Raw genomic sequence first — 14,725 nt, forward strand, 5'->3', positions numbered from 1 at the left:
CACACCCCAGAACTGCCCCTCCAGGGGACTCGACGGGGAGTGGGGAGTGAGGGTCAGAGGGGGGACTGGGAGGGCGCGGCTGGGTGGGGTGCTGAGAGGGCTTCCGGAGGTCAGGGCAGCACCGGGTGGGCCCGAGCCTGGCGTGGCGTGGGCGGCCGGCTCCGGTTTGGAGCGCTCCATTTGCCCGCGCCCAGAAAGCAACGCAGGGTGTCGGTCCCGCGAGGGCCGCCAGGTGGCGCCAGAGCCCGAGCGTCCCCGCCGCGCCCTCCCTGGGCGCCGAGGTCAAACCCAGCGCGGGGGAGGCAGCCGGGTCTCAAGGGTGCATCTTAGGATCCCGCCTCGGCAGCCTCAGGGGAAAATTGTTTTCAGTGGAAATTTTAAAATTTTCAAATATATACCAAAGCAGAGCGAAGGCTAATCCAGTTTCTCCTATCCGTCCACCCATGCCTCCCCACCCATTTTATTTTTAAAGGCAACTCCCAGACATCCAATCATTTCATGTAAATTTCTCTGTTGGTAATTCTATAAAATAAGCACACTTTAAAAAATCGTAGTCACAATGTCATTACCATAAACGTTGAACAACTGCAGGTCCTGGATCAGGAATCTGAGGCACGGAGGGTTGGAACCTCCAGGATCTGGTAGAGAGCCGGCCCTCCACACAGGGCGTGGGGTGGTGGGCATATTGGGGGAGAGGGAAACCCCCAGTTCCTCGTGTGGACTCCTGCAGAGCTGGGTCACGTGGATAGTGAGGGGCAGGCTGGGGAGCCCTGGTCCTGCCCACACCCTCCCCACCCTGGACCACTCTGTCCCGCCCCAAAACAGATCCAGGTCAGCTGGACGGTGAAGGAGCAGAATGGACGACTAGTGCCTTCTGGGGCTGTCCTGTCTGGTCCCATGAATTCAGTGCAGTTTGTAAGGCTTAAATCTTGGGCCCCTTTCTCTGCCCAGCTGGTCCCATGTGTGCAAGGAACTGAGCAACGCATCTCTCCTCCGAGCTGCCCTTCTGCCTCCGTCCCGGGGCTGCTCCTCTCCTGCGCTGACTGCAGTGGAGGACAGGCCTGCTCTGCTCCTTCCTTGTGTCCCGCCCTCTCACATGTCCCCCATTTCAGGGCCAGTCCCTCCAAGGAAACGGGGGGGGGGTGACAGTAAGCACGTGCAGGCGGGTGTCAAGGGTGGTATTTGTCCCTGATCTCCACTGGCAGGCTGCTCCGGGCTCCAAAGCCGGGCTGGGGGGTCAAGGCCCGGCTCTGCCTGGCAAGCCGGCTGGCCTTGGGCAGGCTACCTCACCTTTCCTGGGCACAAATCTTCATCGATGCGGTGGGAACGATGGCAAGAATAGCTCTGAAGCTTCGAGGGGACTATCCTGAATGCTGAACTCAATGTGTCCCTTGGTGATGTTCTCGTTAAATTGGCCTCTTCCAGACCCCATCTTAGGCCGGCCCCTTTCATTCGTCCTCTCGACAAGTGCCTGCTGTGTGCTGGGTGCCAGGGAGCTGCAGCGAGGAAGGCAGAGCCCACCTCTGCTCTGGCCGAGCTGGGGTTCTTGAGAGGACACAGTCCAACAAGGGCCGGGCAGGTTGTGGGCCGGCAGAGCAGGGAGTTCTGGGTACCAGGGTGCCGGCTTCAGGATGAGCAGGGCTTTCCCAGGTGAGATGAGCTGGCAGGTGGCCCCAAGGTGGGCTCACTTGATCTGCTCAGTGCTGTTCATCCCGACAGGACACCCTGCCCAGTACCCCTTCCTCTGCTCTCAGCTCCTCTCTCCCCTTGGCTTTAGCTACTCTCTCCTTCCAGGCTTCCTCCCAGCCTCTGGCCCACGTGGCGGGAAACGGAGGCCCTGGGAGCTGGAGGAGGCTTGTTGCAGCCCAGCCAGAGGGGGAGACACCAAGTAGATCAGAAGGACCCGGGTCTGCTGACCTGGATCATCTCTGGCCAGTTGGGTCACATAGTACTGGGGCCCACGGGGCCGACCTGCACCTGTGCGGTGCAGGGGAGAGGAGGGGGGCCGAGTGGGGTGGGCGGGGCCCTGGGGAGTGAGTCCCCGCTGCAGCCTCCTGGGAGTGTCTCTTCTCCCACCCAAAGGGGCCCCCTACGTGTTTTGTAGATGAGGAAACCGAGGCTTAGGAAGGTAGTTTTGTTTCTTGTGGCTTCTGTGACGCATCACCACAAACTTGGTGGCATACGCAACAGAAACGTATTCTCTCTACAGTTTCATGAGGAGCTCCCTACGCCTACGCAACAGAGGAGGGAGAATCAGTCTGTTGTTCACAGGGGGCTTTGTGCGATAGCTGCCGTCAAATGGAGGTGTGCGACCACTGCATCAAGTCCCACTCAAGGATGGTCCTGAAAGACAGTAGTGAAGGGAGAGCCTCCCGGTGGTCCCCTTTCGGCCAGTCTGATCGTCTGCTTTGCTTTGGAAGAGAGGTGGCCGGGGCTCTGGATCTACACCGACTAATGAGCGACGGGCAACAGACTGGCTGGCTGGTCAGGCACCTCTAATGGTCAAGACTAGGAAGTCTGGGAAAGAGGCCCATGGACGGAAGTCCCAGAAGGAGCACCAGGTGAAGACACAGAGATGTCGTGTAAGTTCCCATCAGGGGCAGAAGAGGATCTGGGTCATCAGGCTGATGAAATGAGCAGTCTGTCCTGTGAATGTCTGCCAGCCTCTCTGCCCCTCTCGCCACTGCTTTTTCAGTAGGTACTCCTCACCAGGGCCAGTATGCATATCATCTCCACTCAGGTCCCGAACTGATAAATACTAACAAAGAGCAATGCTGGATCCCCGACATGGCGGACGAGCCTAATAATCTGTATTTTTCCTTCATGGAGGGAGCTAGTCATTTGTTCCCTTAGGAGTGGAGTCCTGTTCCAGATACAGACTTTCTATCCCTACTTGCAGAGCTTCTGCCGGCACCAGATTTTCAGAGTGCCCTATTCGTTGTCATGGTAACCCACACAACATCCTCTCCAACCAAGGAACTCATTATAGAGCAAAAGATGTGTGGCACTGAGTTCATGCCCAAGGAATTCACTGGTCTGTGCACAGTTACCGAAATACTCAGTTGCAGCTGTTTAGATGAACTGGGGAATGGACTCCTGAAGGCTCAGCTTTGGCACCCACTGCAGGCCAGCACCCTGCAAGGCTAAGTGCCCTCCTCGAGGGTGTGGTGTCTCCTCTGGGAGAAACCACCTATATAGGGTGCTATTTCCCCCATAGCCAGAATACACAGGGCCTCTTCTTTTTTTTTTTTTTTTTTTGCGGTACGCGGGCCTCTCACTGTTGTGGACTCTCCCGTTGCGTAGCACAGGCTCTGGACACGCAGGCTCAGCGGCCATGGCTCACGGGCCCAGCCACTCCGCAGCATGTGGGATCTTCCCGAACCGGGGCATGAACCCGTGTCCCCTGCATCGGCAGGCGGACTCTCAACCACTGCACCACCAGGGAAGCCCAGGGCCTGTTCTTTGACAGGTACCCCCAGAGATGCGAGTTGGTCTCCAGTGTAACCTGGAGAGATTCAAGAAGAGAGGAGAGGCATGAAGTAATCATTAGGTGTGTGGATCTGCAGAAGGACTAGGGTGGACGAAGAAATGCCTCTCTCGCTATTGCATCATACAGCCCTCTTACAGAACGTTTGCTTCTCCCCCATAACCTTGGGCTCAGTAGGTTTGGAGGTCCTAGTGCACAAGAAGGAACACTCTCCCCAGAGAACACAATCTTGATCCCATTAAATTGGAAGCCCATTAAATTGGCCACTTCGGGGCTTCTCGCACTGCTGAACCAACTGTACTGGTCGGGTTGACTTGTCGCAGTTACCAGGGGAAATTGGATTGCGGGGACAGAATAGGCCACGGAGAACAGTATCTGAACCAGAGGGTTTGCTGGAGTGCCTCACAAGTCTCCTCAGTCCAAAAATAATGGCCCGTGGGAAACTGGTGACTCAAGAAAGATAAGACAACTAAGAAGTTGAATCTTATGGGAATGAAGACGGGGGCCACCCCTGTCAAAAGGCAAGGGAAATACAGACGGGGCAGTGGAAGAAGGAAGCTAAGAGCAGCTGCTTAGGTCTTGTGACCAGCAACAAGTGGACTTTCTCTTTCTTCCTTTCTTCCTGTTACCTTCTGTGCAGAGCAGTGTCGGTCACTAACGCTATTCCTATTGGAATGATGACTGACTGACAGCACCTCACTGTGATCAGTGGCTGTTGGGACCTGGTGTTTCCCCTGGGTGGGACCACAAGATTTATTCCTCTAAGCGAAGGACAAAAAGTCTCTCCTGATCCGTTCTCTGTCCTTCTCCTGGCTGCTGTGAGTCCCAGGAGGCTGACCTTGACAGACTGCATCATCCGGACTCCCTCACCTTCCGGCTTCTAGTTGGATGTGGCCAGTGGAAGCACTGCAGGACATCAAAGGTAGGTCAGGGGATTTATCATGGTTTCGACAGTGGCTGCGTGTCCCTACAGTCCCTGCTGCGCAGACCCTCTTCCACAGCCTTGACCCCGTGTGGTCCTGAGAGCACCATCCCCTCTCCTTGCCCCCTTGGTCTCCGTCTAATGCTAGTGTCTGGACGCTGCATCGTCATTATTGGTTCCTTTGGCCCTGCCCACATTGCGCAAAGAGGCCCTTCATTAACTTTCTTCAATTAAACCTTCTTTCTGTGCTATAGACTTCCTGCTGGGAGCCTGACTGATCTTCGGACCTTTAAGTAATTCAGCTTTACTGAAGCATAAAGTTTAAGGTGGGAGGAAATGGTAAGAAAGGAAGCTGTACAGAGAGGGTAACCAGTTATGAGAGGCGTTGTGTACTGTGATAATGTCAGTTCTACACGCACGGGACAAGCTCCCTAACCTCTCTGTGCCTTAGTTCCGTCCCCTATAAAATAAGGATAGTGATAGCACACACCTTTGCAGTGACTGTGAGGATTAGATTAAAGAGCAGTGCCTGGCACAGCAAGTGATAGCATTGTTAGGAACAGTGAGTGGTTGCAGGGTTTTAAACAAGGAAGTGACCAGGTCAGATTGGTGGTTCAGAAAGTTACTCCGGAGGAAATGTGGAGAAGGCATGGGGTTTGTCAGTGGGCAAGTGGAATGAAATAAGACTAGAGGCAGGAACACCAGGAAGGGGACTACTGCAATAGTCTTAGCAATAATAATAATAATAACTTATAAAAAACTACCATCCAAACAAGGAATTAAAGAAAGAGGATGATACGGGTTACAAGAAACAGGAATTCCAACACAATATCTGGGATCTTTAGGAATTTCAATTTTGCTGAAGCCTAAATAGCAAGGCGGGGGTGAAGGAAGAGCTACCCCTCCCCCAGCCCCACACCTACACTGTCTGGGGTCCAGAGAGGATCCTTCTAGCTCGCTGTCACTCTCTCCACCATTGCTTCCATCTTAATTCCTGATAAGCGGACCATCCACATAGAGGATCCTTCCAGAATCTTGGCCTCTCAGTTTCTTAAACTCCTCTCCCGCTCTGATCCTGATTCTCCGCCCTCCCTCAGCCACTCGCTTCCACAGTCTCACCCTAGACCTTGTCATTAACATGACTGCAATCTTCCCACGCCCAGGTCATCACCCCAAGCTTCCAAAATCTCCTCCGGCCTCACACTCAGTAGTGAGTTTTCTCCCATTTTACCAAGGAAGCAGCAGTAGTCGGAAGAGAGCTTCTTCCACAATCACTCTGCCCGCCCACCAGCCTCTGTGCCCCCAAATTCTCCCCTCCTGCCTGTTCTCTGCTAAGTCATCCCAGAGACCCTGAGTTAATGGGTTAGGGGTGTGGCCTGGGCTGGAGATCTTTAAGTGCTCCCAGATGACTTTAACGTCCACCCAAGGTTGAAAACTGCTGTCGTAGATGAATGACCCGTGCTCTCCCCTCTTACCTACACAAGGACGTTGTTCCAGAAATCGTTCCCTCCCTCCCAGCATCATTTATCTGTCCCTCCACTGGCTCTTTCTTATCAGCTACGAACATGCTCTTAATTCTCCCAATTTAAAGAAAGCTTTTCCACCCCATTTCTCCCTCCAGCTACTGCTTCACTGCAAAACCTCTCTGAAGGGTACTTGTGTCTGTAATTCCTCTTCTTCCCTTTGCCCCATGGACCCACCAAGGCTGTTGCTATCACGTTCACCAACGGTCTCCTCAGGGCTATAGCCTGTGGCCGCTGCTCGGTCTTCGACTTCAGTGACAATCGGCAAAATTTGTCACAGTGACCACTGCCTTCTCCCTAGAATGCGTCCTCAAACTGCCTTCCAGGATGCTACATTCTTCTGGTTTTCCTCCTAATTTGTGACGGACCCTTCTCATCCTTTCTTGGTTTCTCCTGTTATCTGACCCCTTAACACTGGACTGCCCCAAGGCTCAGGCTTTGGACCTCCTCCCTAACCATGTTCATTCTCTTGGGACCCTCATCCAGTCTTGTGGCATTAATACTTCCTAACCATTGACTGCTATATGTGCATTTCCAGCCTAAACGCCCAATGCCTACATCCAAGTGCCAACTGGACATCTCTTCTTGAATGTCTAGCAAGCATCTCACATGCATCACGTGCAGAATGGAGCCCTGACCTCTTCTCAAACACGCTCCTCCCGGCATTTGCTCCATGCCGTGAGTGCGCGGCAGCTCCGTCCTCTTGGGGGGCGGGGGGGCTCGGGCTCAGTCCTTGTAACCTGCAGGACTGCCACACCCAGGGTCAACCTGAGAGCAAATCCCAGTGGCTCTGCTTTCCAAATATACTCAGAATGCAACTATTTCTCACCATCTCTATTACTACCTTTTATTCAAATCCGGTCTCTATCACCTGAGTGATTGGACAGCCTCCCGTCTGGCGTCCTCGCTCTTGCCTTGCCCGCTACCGTGACGGCTCAGCATGGCAGCCGTATTGGTCCAGTTCCACATAAGTCAGATCATGTCTGTCCTGCTCAAACCTCCAACATTTTCCCATCTCATTCACAGTAAAAGGCAAGGCTCTCAAAATAGCCTACAGAGCCCTGCGTGGTCCCTTCTCCCCGCCCCCCATCCACACACAGGCTATTATCTCTCTGACCTCAGAGCTTCCAGCTATACATAGGCCCGTAAACCCGGGGCCTTTGCACTGGGTGTTCCCTCCTGACCCCACTCCCATAGCAAACTTTTCATCTCCCTTCCCTAGTTTTTATAAATTGAACTTTTTATTTGGGGATAGTTGTCAATTCACATACAGCTGTAAGAAATAATACAGAGAGGCCCTGTTTATCCTTCAGTTTCTCCCAGTGGTGACCTCTTGCAAAACTATTGTATAATACACAGTGAATATGTTGGTCATCTGTGGCTACTGTAAAAATTACCACCAACTAGGTGACTTAAAGCAAAAGAAATTTATTCTCTCACAATTCTGCAGGCGAGAAGTCCCAAACCAAGGTGTAGGCAGCGCTGTCTCCCCTTCCGGGGGCTCTAGGAGAGAACCTGCTCCTTGCTTTTTCCAGCTTCAGGTGGCTGGTCCGCTGCACCTTCCTCTCCTCTGTCTTCACATCACCTTCTCTTGTGCGTGCGTGCCCACGCATGTGTAATCTCCTTCTGCCTCTCTCTTATAAGGACACTTGTAATGACATTTGAAGCCCACACGGATAATCCAGGATAATCTCCTGATCTCAAGATCCTTGATTTAATTACATCTGCAAAGACCTTTTCTCCAAAGAAGGCAGCATTTTTTTACAGGTTCTGGGCACTAGGTTTGGACCCACCTCTGGGAGCCATTACCAACTTCGCATAGCAGTGAAGACAGGACCATTCCCATCACCACAGAATTCCTCAAGTTGCCCTTTATAGCCACACCCACTTCCCTCCCATCCCCACTCCCTCCTTAACACCTGGCAACCACTAATCTGTTCTCCATCGCTATAATTTTGTCTTTTCAAGAATGTTATATAAATGGAATCACACTGTATGTAACATTCTGAAACTAGCTTTTTTCACTCAGCGTACTTATTTTGAGTGTCACCTGTGTAGTTGTATGCATCAATAGCTTATTCCTTTTCATTGCTTAGTGGGAGCCCATGGTATGGATATGCAAGTTTGTTTAACCCACCATTCACCCACCAAAGGACACTTGGGTGGCTTCCAGGCTGGGGCTGTTATGAATAAAGCTGCTATGAACATTCATAGGCAGATTTTGGGGTGAACATAAGTTTTCATTTCTCTGGGACAAATGCCCAAGAGTGCAGTTACTGTGTTAAGTGAGTGTTTAGTTTTATAAGAAAATGCCAAACTGTGTTCCGGAGGACCAGTTTGCATTCCCACCAGTAATGTATGGGTGAGTTGTTCAGATTCTCTACATCTTCACTAGCATTAGGTATTGTCACTAGTTTTTATTTTAGCCATTCTGATAGTTTCTAGTCTAATGGTTAGAGGTAGTGAACAGCCTTCTATGGGCTTATTTACCACCCTTATGTCCTCTTTGGTGAAGTGTCTGTTCATGTCTTTTGCTCATTTTCTGATTGGATTGTATGGAGTTTTAAGCATTCTTTGTATAGTGTAAATACTAGTCATTTGTCTGATATGTGTTTTATACATATTTTCTCCTACCCTTTAGCTTTTATTGTCATCTTCTTAGCAGAGTCATTCAAGAGCAATTTTAAAAAATATTTATCCGTTTTTCCTTTTATGGATGGTGCATTTGGTGTCAAGTCAAAGAACTGTTCACCTTGCCCTAGATCTCAAAGATTTTCTCTGATATTTTTTCTAAGGGTTTTATAGTTTTATCTTTTACATTTAAATCTGTGATCCATTTTGAGTTAATGCTGTATAACGTGTGAGAGTTAAGTGGAGTTCATTGTTGTATCTTTGGAGGTCCAGTTGTTCCCACACCATTTGGTGAAAGGTTACCTTTTCTCCACTGAATTGCTTTTGCACTTCTGTCAAAAATCTGTTGAGCATATTTGTGTGAGTTTATTTCTGGGTTCTCTGTTCTGTTCTATTGATCTACGTATCTGTCCCTCTGCCAATATCCCATTGTTTTGATTACTGTAGCTATAGAATAAGCCTCAACATGAGGGAGAGTGATTCTTCCACTTTATTCTTCTTCTTCAAAAATGTGTTAGGTACTCTAGTTCCTTTGCCTTTTTATATAAATTTTAAAATAATCTTCTCTTTATCTACAAAAACTCTTGCTGGGATTTTGATAGGAATTGAGTTAACCTGAATATCAATTTTGAAAGAACTGACGTCTTTACTAGGTCAAATCTTCCAAACCATCTACATGCTATGTCTCTCCATTTATTTCGGTTTTCTTTGATTTCTTTCATCATCATTGGGTAGTTTCAGCATATAAATCCTGCACATGTTATATTTACACTAAATAGTTCCATCTTTTGAGTAATTGTAAATGGTATTTTTTTTTTAATTTCAGTGTCCACATGGTCATTGCTAGTACATAGAATGCTATTGATTTTTGTGTCCTTTTATAATCTGTGGCCTTGCAGAACTCACTTATTAGTTCTAGGAGGTTTGTTTGTTTGTGGGCTCTTTTTTTTAAAGATTTATTGGGATTCTCTGTGTAGACAGTCACGTCATCTTCAAATAGGGATACTTTTATTTCTTCTTTAGGATTTCGATGTCTTTTCTTTCCTTTTTTTGCCTTGTTACTCTGGCTAGAACTTCCAGCAATGTGTTGAATAAGAGTAACGAGAGTGGACATTTTTGCCTTTTTCTGGATCTTAGGGGAAAAGCATTCAGTTTTTCACAGTTCAGTGTAGTGTTAGCTCAAGGTGTTCTGTAGTTGCCCTTTATCAAGTTGAGGAAGTTCCCTCTATTCCAATTTTTCTGAGAGTTCTCATCATGAATGGGTGTTGAATTTTGTCAAATGCTTTCTCTGCATTGATTGATGTGATCATTTGATTTTACTTCTTTAGCTTGTTAATATGGTAGGTTACATTGATAGATTTTTTAAAAAATATTTATTTAGTTATTTATTTTGGCTGCTCCGGGTCTTAGTTGAGACACGCGGGATCTTTGTTGCAGCATGTGGACTTCTTAGTTGCGGCATGCAAACTCTTAGTTGCAGCATGCATGCGGGACCTAGTTCCCCGACCAGGGATCGAACCCGGGCCCCCTGCATTGGGAGGGCAGAGTCTTACCCACTGGACCACCAGGGAAGTCCCAACATTCATAGATTTTTTTTTTTTTTTGCGGTACGTGGGCCTCTCACCGCTGTGGCCTCTCCCGTTGCGGAGCACAGGCTCCGGACGCGCAGGCTCAGCGGCCATGGCTCACGGGCCCAGCCACTCCACGGCATGTGGGATATTCCTGGACCAGGGCACGAACCCGCGTCCCCTGCATCGGCAGGCGGATTCTCAACCACCGCGCCACCAGGGAAGCCAGATAGATTTTTTAACATTGAAGCAGCCTTGCATGCCTGGAATGAACATCTCACATATTTTTCTTACCTAGTGTCTATCTTTCCCATTTGAAGTCAAGTTCTGAGCAGGAAGAAACTTTTTGGTTCATTTTATTCATTGCTGTATCCTAGTCTCCAGAACACCACCAGGCATACAGTAAGCTCTCAACACCGACCGACTCGTCGAATGAATGAAAGAACAGTAGAGCTGTGAAGAGAATTCCCCAGATTAATGTGAAGGGGGATTCCAGGATGACAGCTGTGGGCAGCCAGTCCAGGTGGAACAGGTCAGAAGGCCCCAGAAGAGCCTATGGAGCCTGAATGCCCTGAGAAGAGGTCTGGTTAGTCTGCAGAGCTTTGGGGTTGATTTGATAAGTACACAGAAAACTAAGCAAACAAACAAACAAGCATTTTTTTAAAAAAGGTAATTATTATTGTGGTGCATGCACACAATGGAATATTATTCTAAAAAGAAATGAGCCCTCAAGCCACAAGGAGACATGGAAGGAGGAGCCTTAAGTGCACATTTTGAAGTGAAAGAAGCCAATCTGAAAAAGCTACATCCTGTATGATTCTAACTATATGACATTCTGAAAAAGGCAAAGCTATAGAAACAGTTAAAGATCAGTGGTGGCCAGGGCTTAGGAGAGGGAAAGATGAACAGACAGCACGGAGGATTTCAGGCAGTGAAACTACTCTGGATGGCACTATAATGCTGGATACGTGTCCTTATACATTTATCCAAATCCAGAGAATGTACAACACCAAGAGCGAACCCTCACGTAAACTATGGACTTTGGGCGATTGTGATGTGTCAGTGTATGTTCATCAGTAGTTACAAGTGTACCCTTCTGCTGGGGGATGTTGATGATGGGGGAGGCCGTGTGTTGGGGTGGGGGGGCTCGGGGGTATATGGGAACCTTTCTACTCCATTTTGCTGTGAATCTAAAATTGCTCTAAAAAATAAAGTATTTTTTAAGCTAATTATGAACTCCAGAGAAAACAAAAGTTGCCCAGGAGAAGAAGAGAACTCACAGTTCGCTCTATGGGTTCAGTCAGGACCATGTTCAGGTATTTATGGCGCCTGAAGTTTATACAATTGAGGGAGGACTCTTTAAGAAAAGAAAAGCACTGGGCTTCCCTGGTGGTGCAGTGGTTGCGAGCCCGCCTGCTGATGCAGGGGACGCGGGTTCGTGCCCCGGTCTGGGATGATCCCACATGCTGCGGAGCGGCTGGGCCCATGAGCCATGGCCGCTGAGCCTGTGCTCCGCAACGGGAGAGGCCGCAACAGTGAGAGGCCCGCGTACCGAAAAAAAAAGAAAAGAAAAGAAAAGCACTAAATCAGAAAAAATCTGATTACCTCTTAGAGCATTTTCTGGAATCTTTGTACCTTCCCTGTCCTGATCTGTGGGTATGTTTGGGGTACAATGAAGCAGGGAGGGGGCTGACGAGTCCTGAAAACCCAAGGAAAGCCCAGAACTCCAGAAGGTACAGCAGCCCCTTGCTGGTGCCCACCAGCCCGGGACAAAGCACAGACTCCTGGGCGAGCACCCTGGACCCCCGCACCGGGCAGGCTCCTTCGCCTGCCCCTTCAGTTCACCAGGCCGGTGCCCGGCTCCTCAAGACTCCGCTCCATCAGAACCATTTTTCTTAGATTCCATATATATGTGTTAGCATACGGTATTTGTTTTTCTCTTTCTGACTTACTTCACTCTGTATGACAGACTCTAGGTCCATCCACCTCACTACAAATAACTCAATTTCGTGTCTTTTTAGGGCTGAGAATAAAGATGAAGATGTAGAGAATGGACTTGAGGACCCGGCAGGGTGGGGAGGGTAAGCTGGGACGAGGTGAGAGGGCAGCATGGACATATATACACTACCAAACGTAAAATAGATAGCTAGTGGGAAGCAGCCGCATAGCACAGGGAGATCAGCTCTGTGCTTTGTGACCACCTAGAGGGGTGGGATAGGGAGGGTGGGAGGGAGACGCAAGAGGGAGGGGATATGGGGATATATGTATACTATACGTATAGCTGATTCACTTTGTTATACAGCAGAAACTAACACACCATTGTAAAACAATTATACTCCAATAAAGATGTTAAAAAAAAAAAAAAAGACTCAGCACCAAGGCTGCCTCTTCCATGAACGAACTCCCCACCCTCTTCCCCAGAGTTGCCTGCAGGGGGCACGGGAAGAAGCCCAACGGACATGGATTTGAACCCCAGCTCTGCCACGTGTGAGTTACATGGCCTCGGACGTCTCACTTGACCTCCCAGAACTTGTGTTTTATCTTCTGTAAATGCAAGTAATAATGTCCGTCCTGCAGGGCTGTTGTCAAGAACAAACACCTGATATAATGCTGGACACGTGGTGAGGGTGAGGAAACACGTCTTTCTTACATTTTTTTGGCGGGGGGTGGGGCACGCGGTGTGTGGGATCTTAGTTCCCTGACCAGGGCTTGAACCCGTGCCCCTCTGCAATGGAAGCGTGGAGTCTTAACCACTGGACCACCAGGGAAATCTCACATCTTTCTTCCTTTCTAGTAGCATTAAAAAAATTTTTTTAATTGTGGTAAAATAAAAGAAAATTTACCATCTTAACCAGGTTTTAAGTGTACAGTTCTGTGGCATTAACTACGTTCACACTGTTAATCACCACCGTCCATCCACAGAACTGTTTTCATCTAGCAACACAAATTCTGTCCCCATTAACACTAACTCCCCATTCCTGCTTCCCCACAGTCCCTGGCACCCTCCGTTCTACTTGCCGTACCCCCCCCCCAGCATTGGGGCTGGCCTCTGTGACTGGACTCCTTCCTTCTACCTGGTGTAGTGAGCTATTTACCTATATTAATCCCCCACCTGGTCCAGCGGCGTCTCATATCCCTGCCCCACAGAGCCTAGTACAGGGCCAGGCCCACAGTAATACCAGCTCCAGGAAGAAGTGCAGAATGCCTGAGGGAGATGAACAGACAAAGGGGCCCGTGTGGGTTCATGGGTTTGGGGTCTGATTTTACATAGCGGGTGCTCAGAAAATATTGAAAGTCTAAAAGATGATATAAACGATTTTTGTAAACTACATATTTTTTGAACGGGTAAAGTATTCTAAATTCAAAAGCTACAAAAGAAAACACAGTGGAAAGTAAAGGTCCCTCCACCTCTGTCCTCCAGCCCCTCACCAGAGGCAGCTGCTGTGACCAGTTTCTCCTGTATCTGTCCAGAGGCCTGTGTGTGTGTGTGTGTTCGTGCACTTACACACACACACACACCAGCACGCTTTACACACTGTTCTGCACATTTTCCTTTTATTCTCTTGTCTCATCTTTGAGATTCGTCTCTATCCTTCTCTATCAGTACATAGAGGGTTTCCCTACTGGTCTTTTTGCCTTGTTTTGTTTTGTCTTTTGTTTTTGTCCACACTGCACAGCCTGTAGGATCTTAGTTCCCCCACCAGAGCTCGAACCCGGGCCCTTCAGCAATGAAAGCACAGAATCCTAACCACTGGGCCGCCAGGGGATTCCCTCCCTACTCTTTGATAGATTCATTGAGTGGTGTATTTGTCTTGTCACCTGTTTACACTGGTCACATGATTAGTTTGCTATGTCACCTGTTGATGAACCTTTAGACGTTTCCAAGTTCTTGCTGTTCAAGCAGTAGTACAGTGAACAACCCCAGGTCTCACTCACGAATGATTGAATTTTGTATATAGTTGTGTGTATGTGTTAATCCCAAACTCCTAATTTATCCCTCCCCCCTCCCGTTTGGTAACCATGTTTGTTCTCTGTGTCTGTGAGTCTGTTTCTGTTTTGTAAATCAGTTCATTTGTACCATTTTTTTAGATTCCACATCGAAGTGATTTTCATACGATGTTTGTCTTTCTCTGTTGCAGGCAACAGAATCGTATTCAGCCTTAGAAGGAAAGAAATTCTGACCCATGCTACAGCATGGATAAACCTTGAGGACTTTACACTAAGTGAAATCAGCCAGTAACATAAGGGCAAATACTGTATGATATCATTCATATGAGGTATTCAGAGTACTCAGATTCACAGAGACAGAGAGCCCGTGGGGCGACCAGAGCGGCCTATCTAGCTGGACGTCCAGAAAGGACTTCTCTTGGCCGCCAGAGTCCCTGCAGAGACAGGAGTAAAGCTGGGAGGAACCCAGATTAGACCATGGGTGTCAAGTGCATAATGGGGTGGGGGGCATGGGTCAGAGCCTGTCTCTGAACCTGGAGTGGAACCGAAGCCCCCTCCCCACCCCACAGGGTGTGTGTGTGTGTGTGTGTGTGTGTGTGTGTGCGCGCGCGCGCGTGTGTATGGTCCTAGAGTAGGTAACGCCTGC

At 49.0% G+C, this 14,725-nt stretch overlaps 1 protein-coding gene across 2 annotated transcripts in view; it reads left to right on the plus strand.

Annotated features, from left to right (window-relative positions):
* WDR86 (WD repeat domain 86) overlaps positions 1-12,326 on the plus strand; it is a 91,348-nt gene extending 79,022 nt beyond the window's left edge. The window contains exons 8-9 of one of the 2 annotated variants that reach the window (XR_009565236.1): positions 2,210-2,582; positions 12,153-12,326. The gene's annotated coding sequence lies outside the window, so the exon portion shown is untranslated. Of the gene's footprint in view, positions 1-2,209; positions 3,253-12,152 lie in introns of those variants that run through there. The other variant, XM_060305112.1, reaches the window with a different exon arrangement.
* Positions 12,327-14,725: the final 2,399 nt, after the last annotated feature.

This window comes from Globicephala melas, chromosome 9 (assembly GCF_963455315.2).
Source record: "Globicephala melas chromosome 9, mGloMel1.2, whole genome shotgun sequence".
Taxonomy (NCBI): domain Eukaryota; kingdom Metazoa; phylum Chordata; class Mammalia; order Artiodactyla; family Delphinidae; genus Globicephala; species Globicephala melas.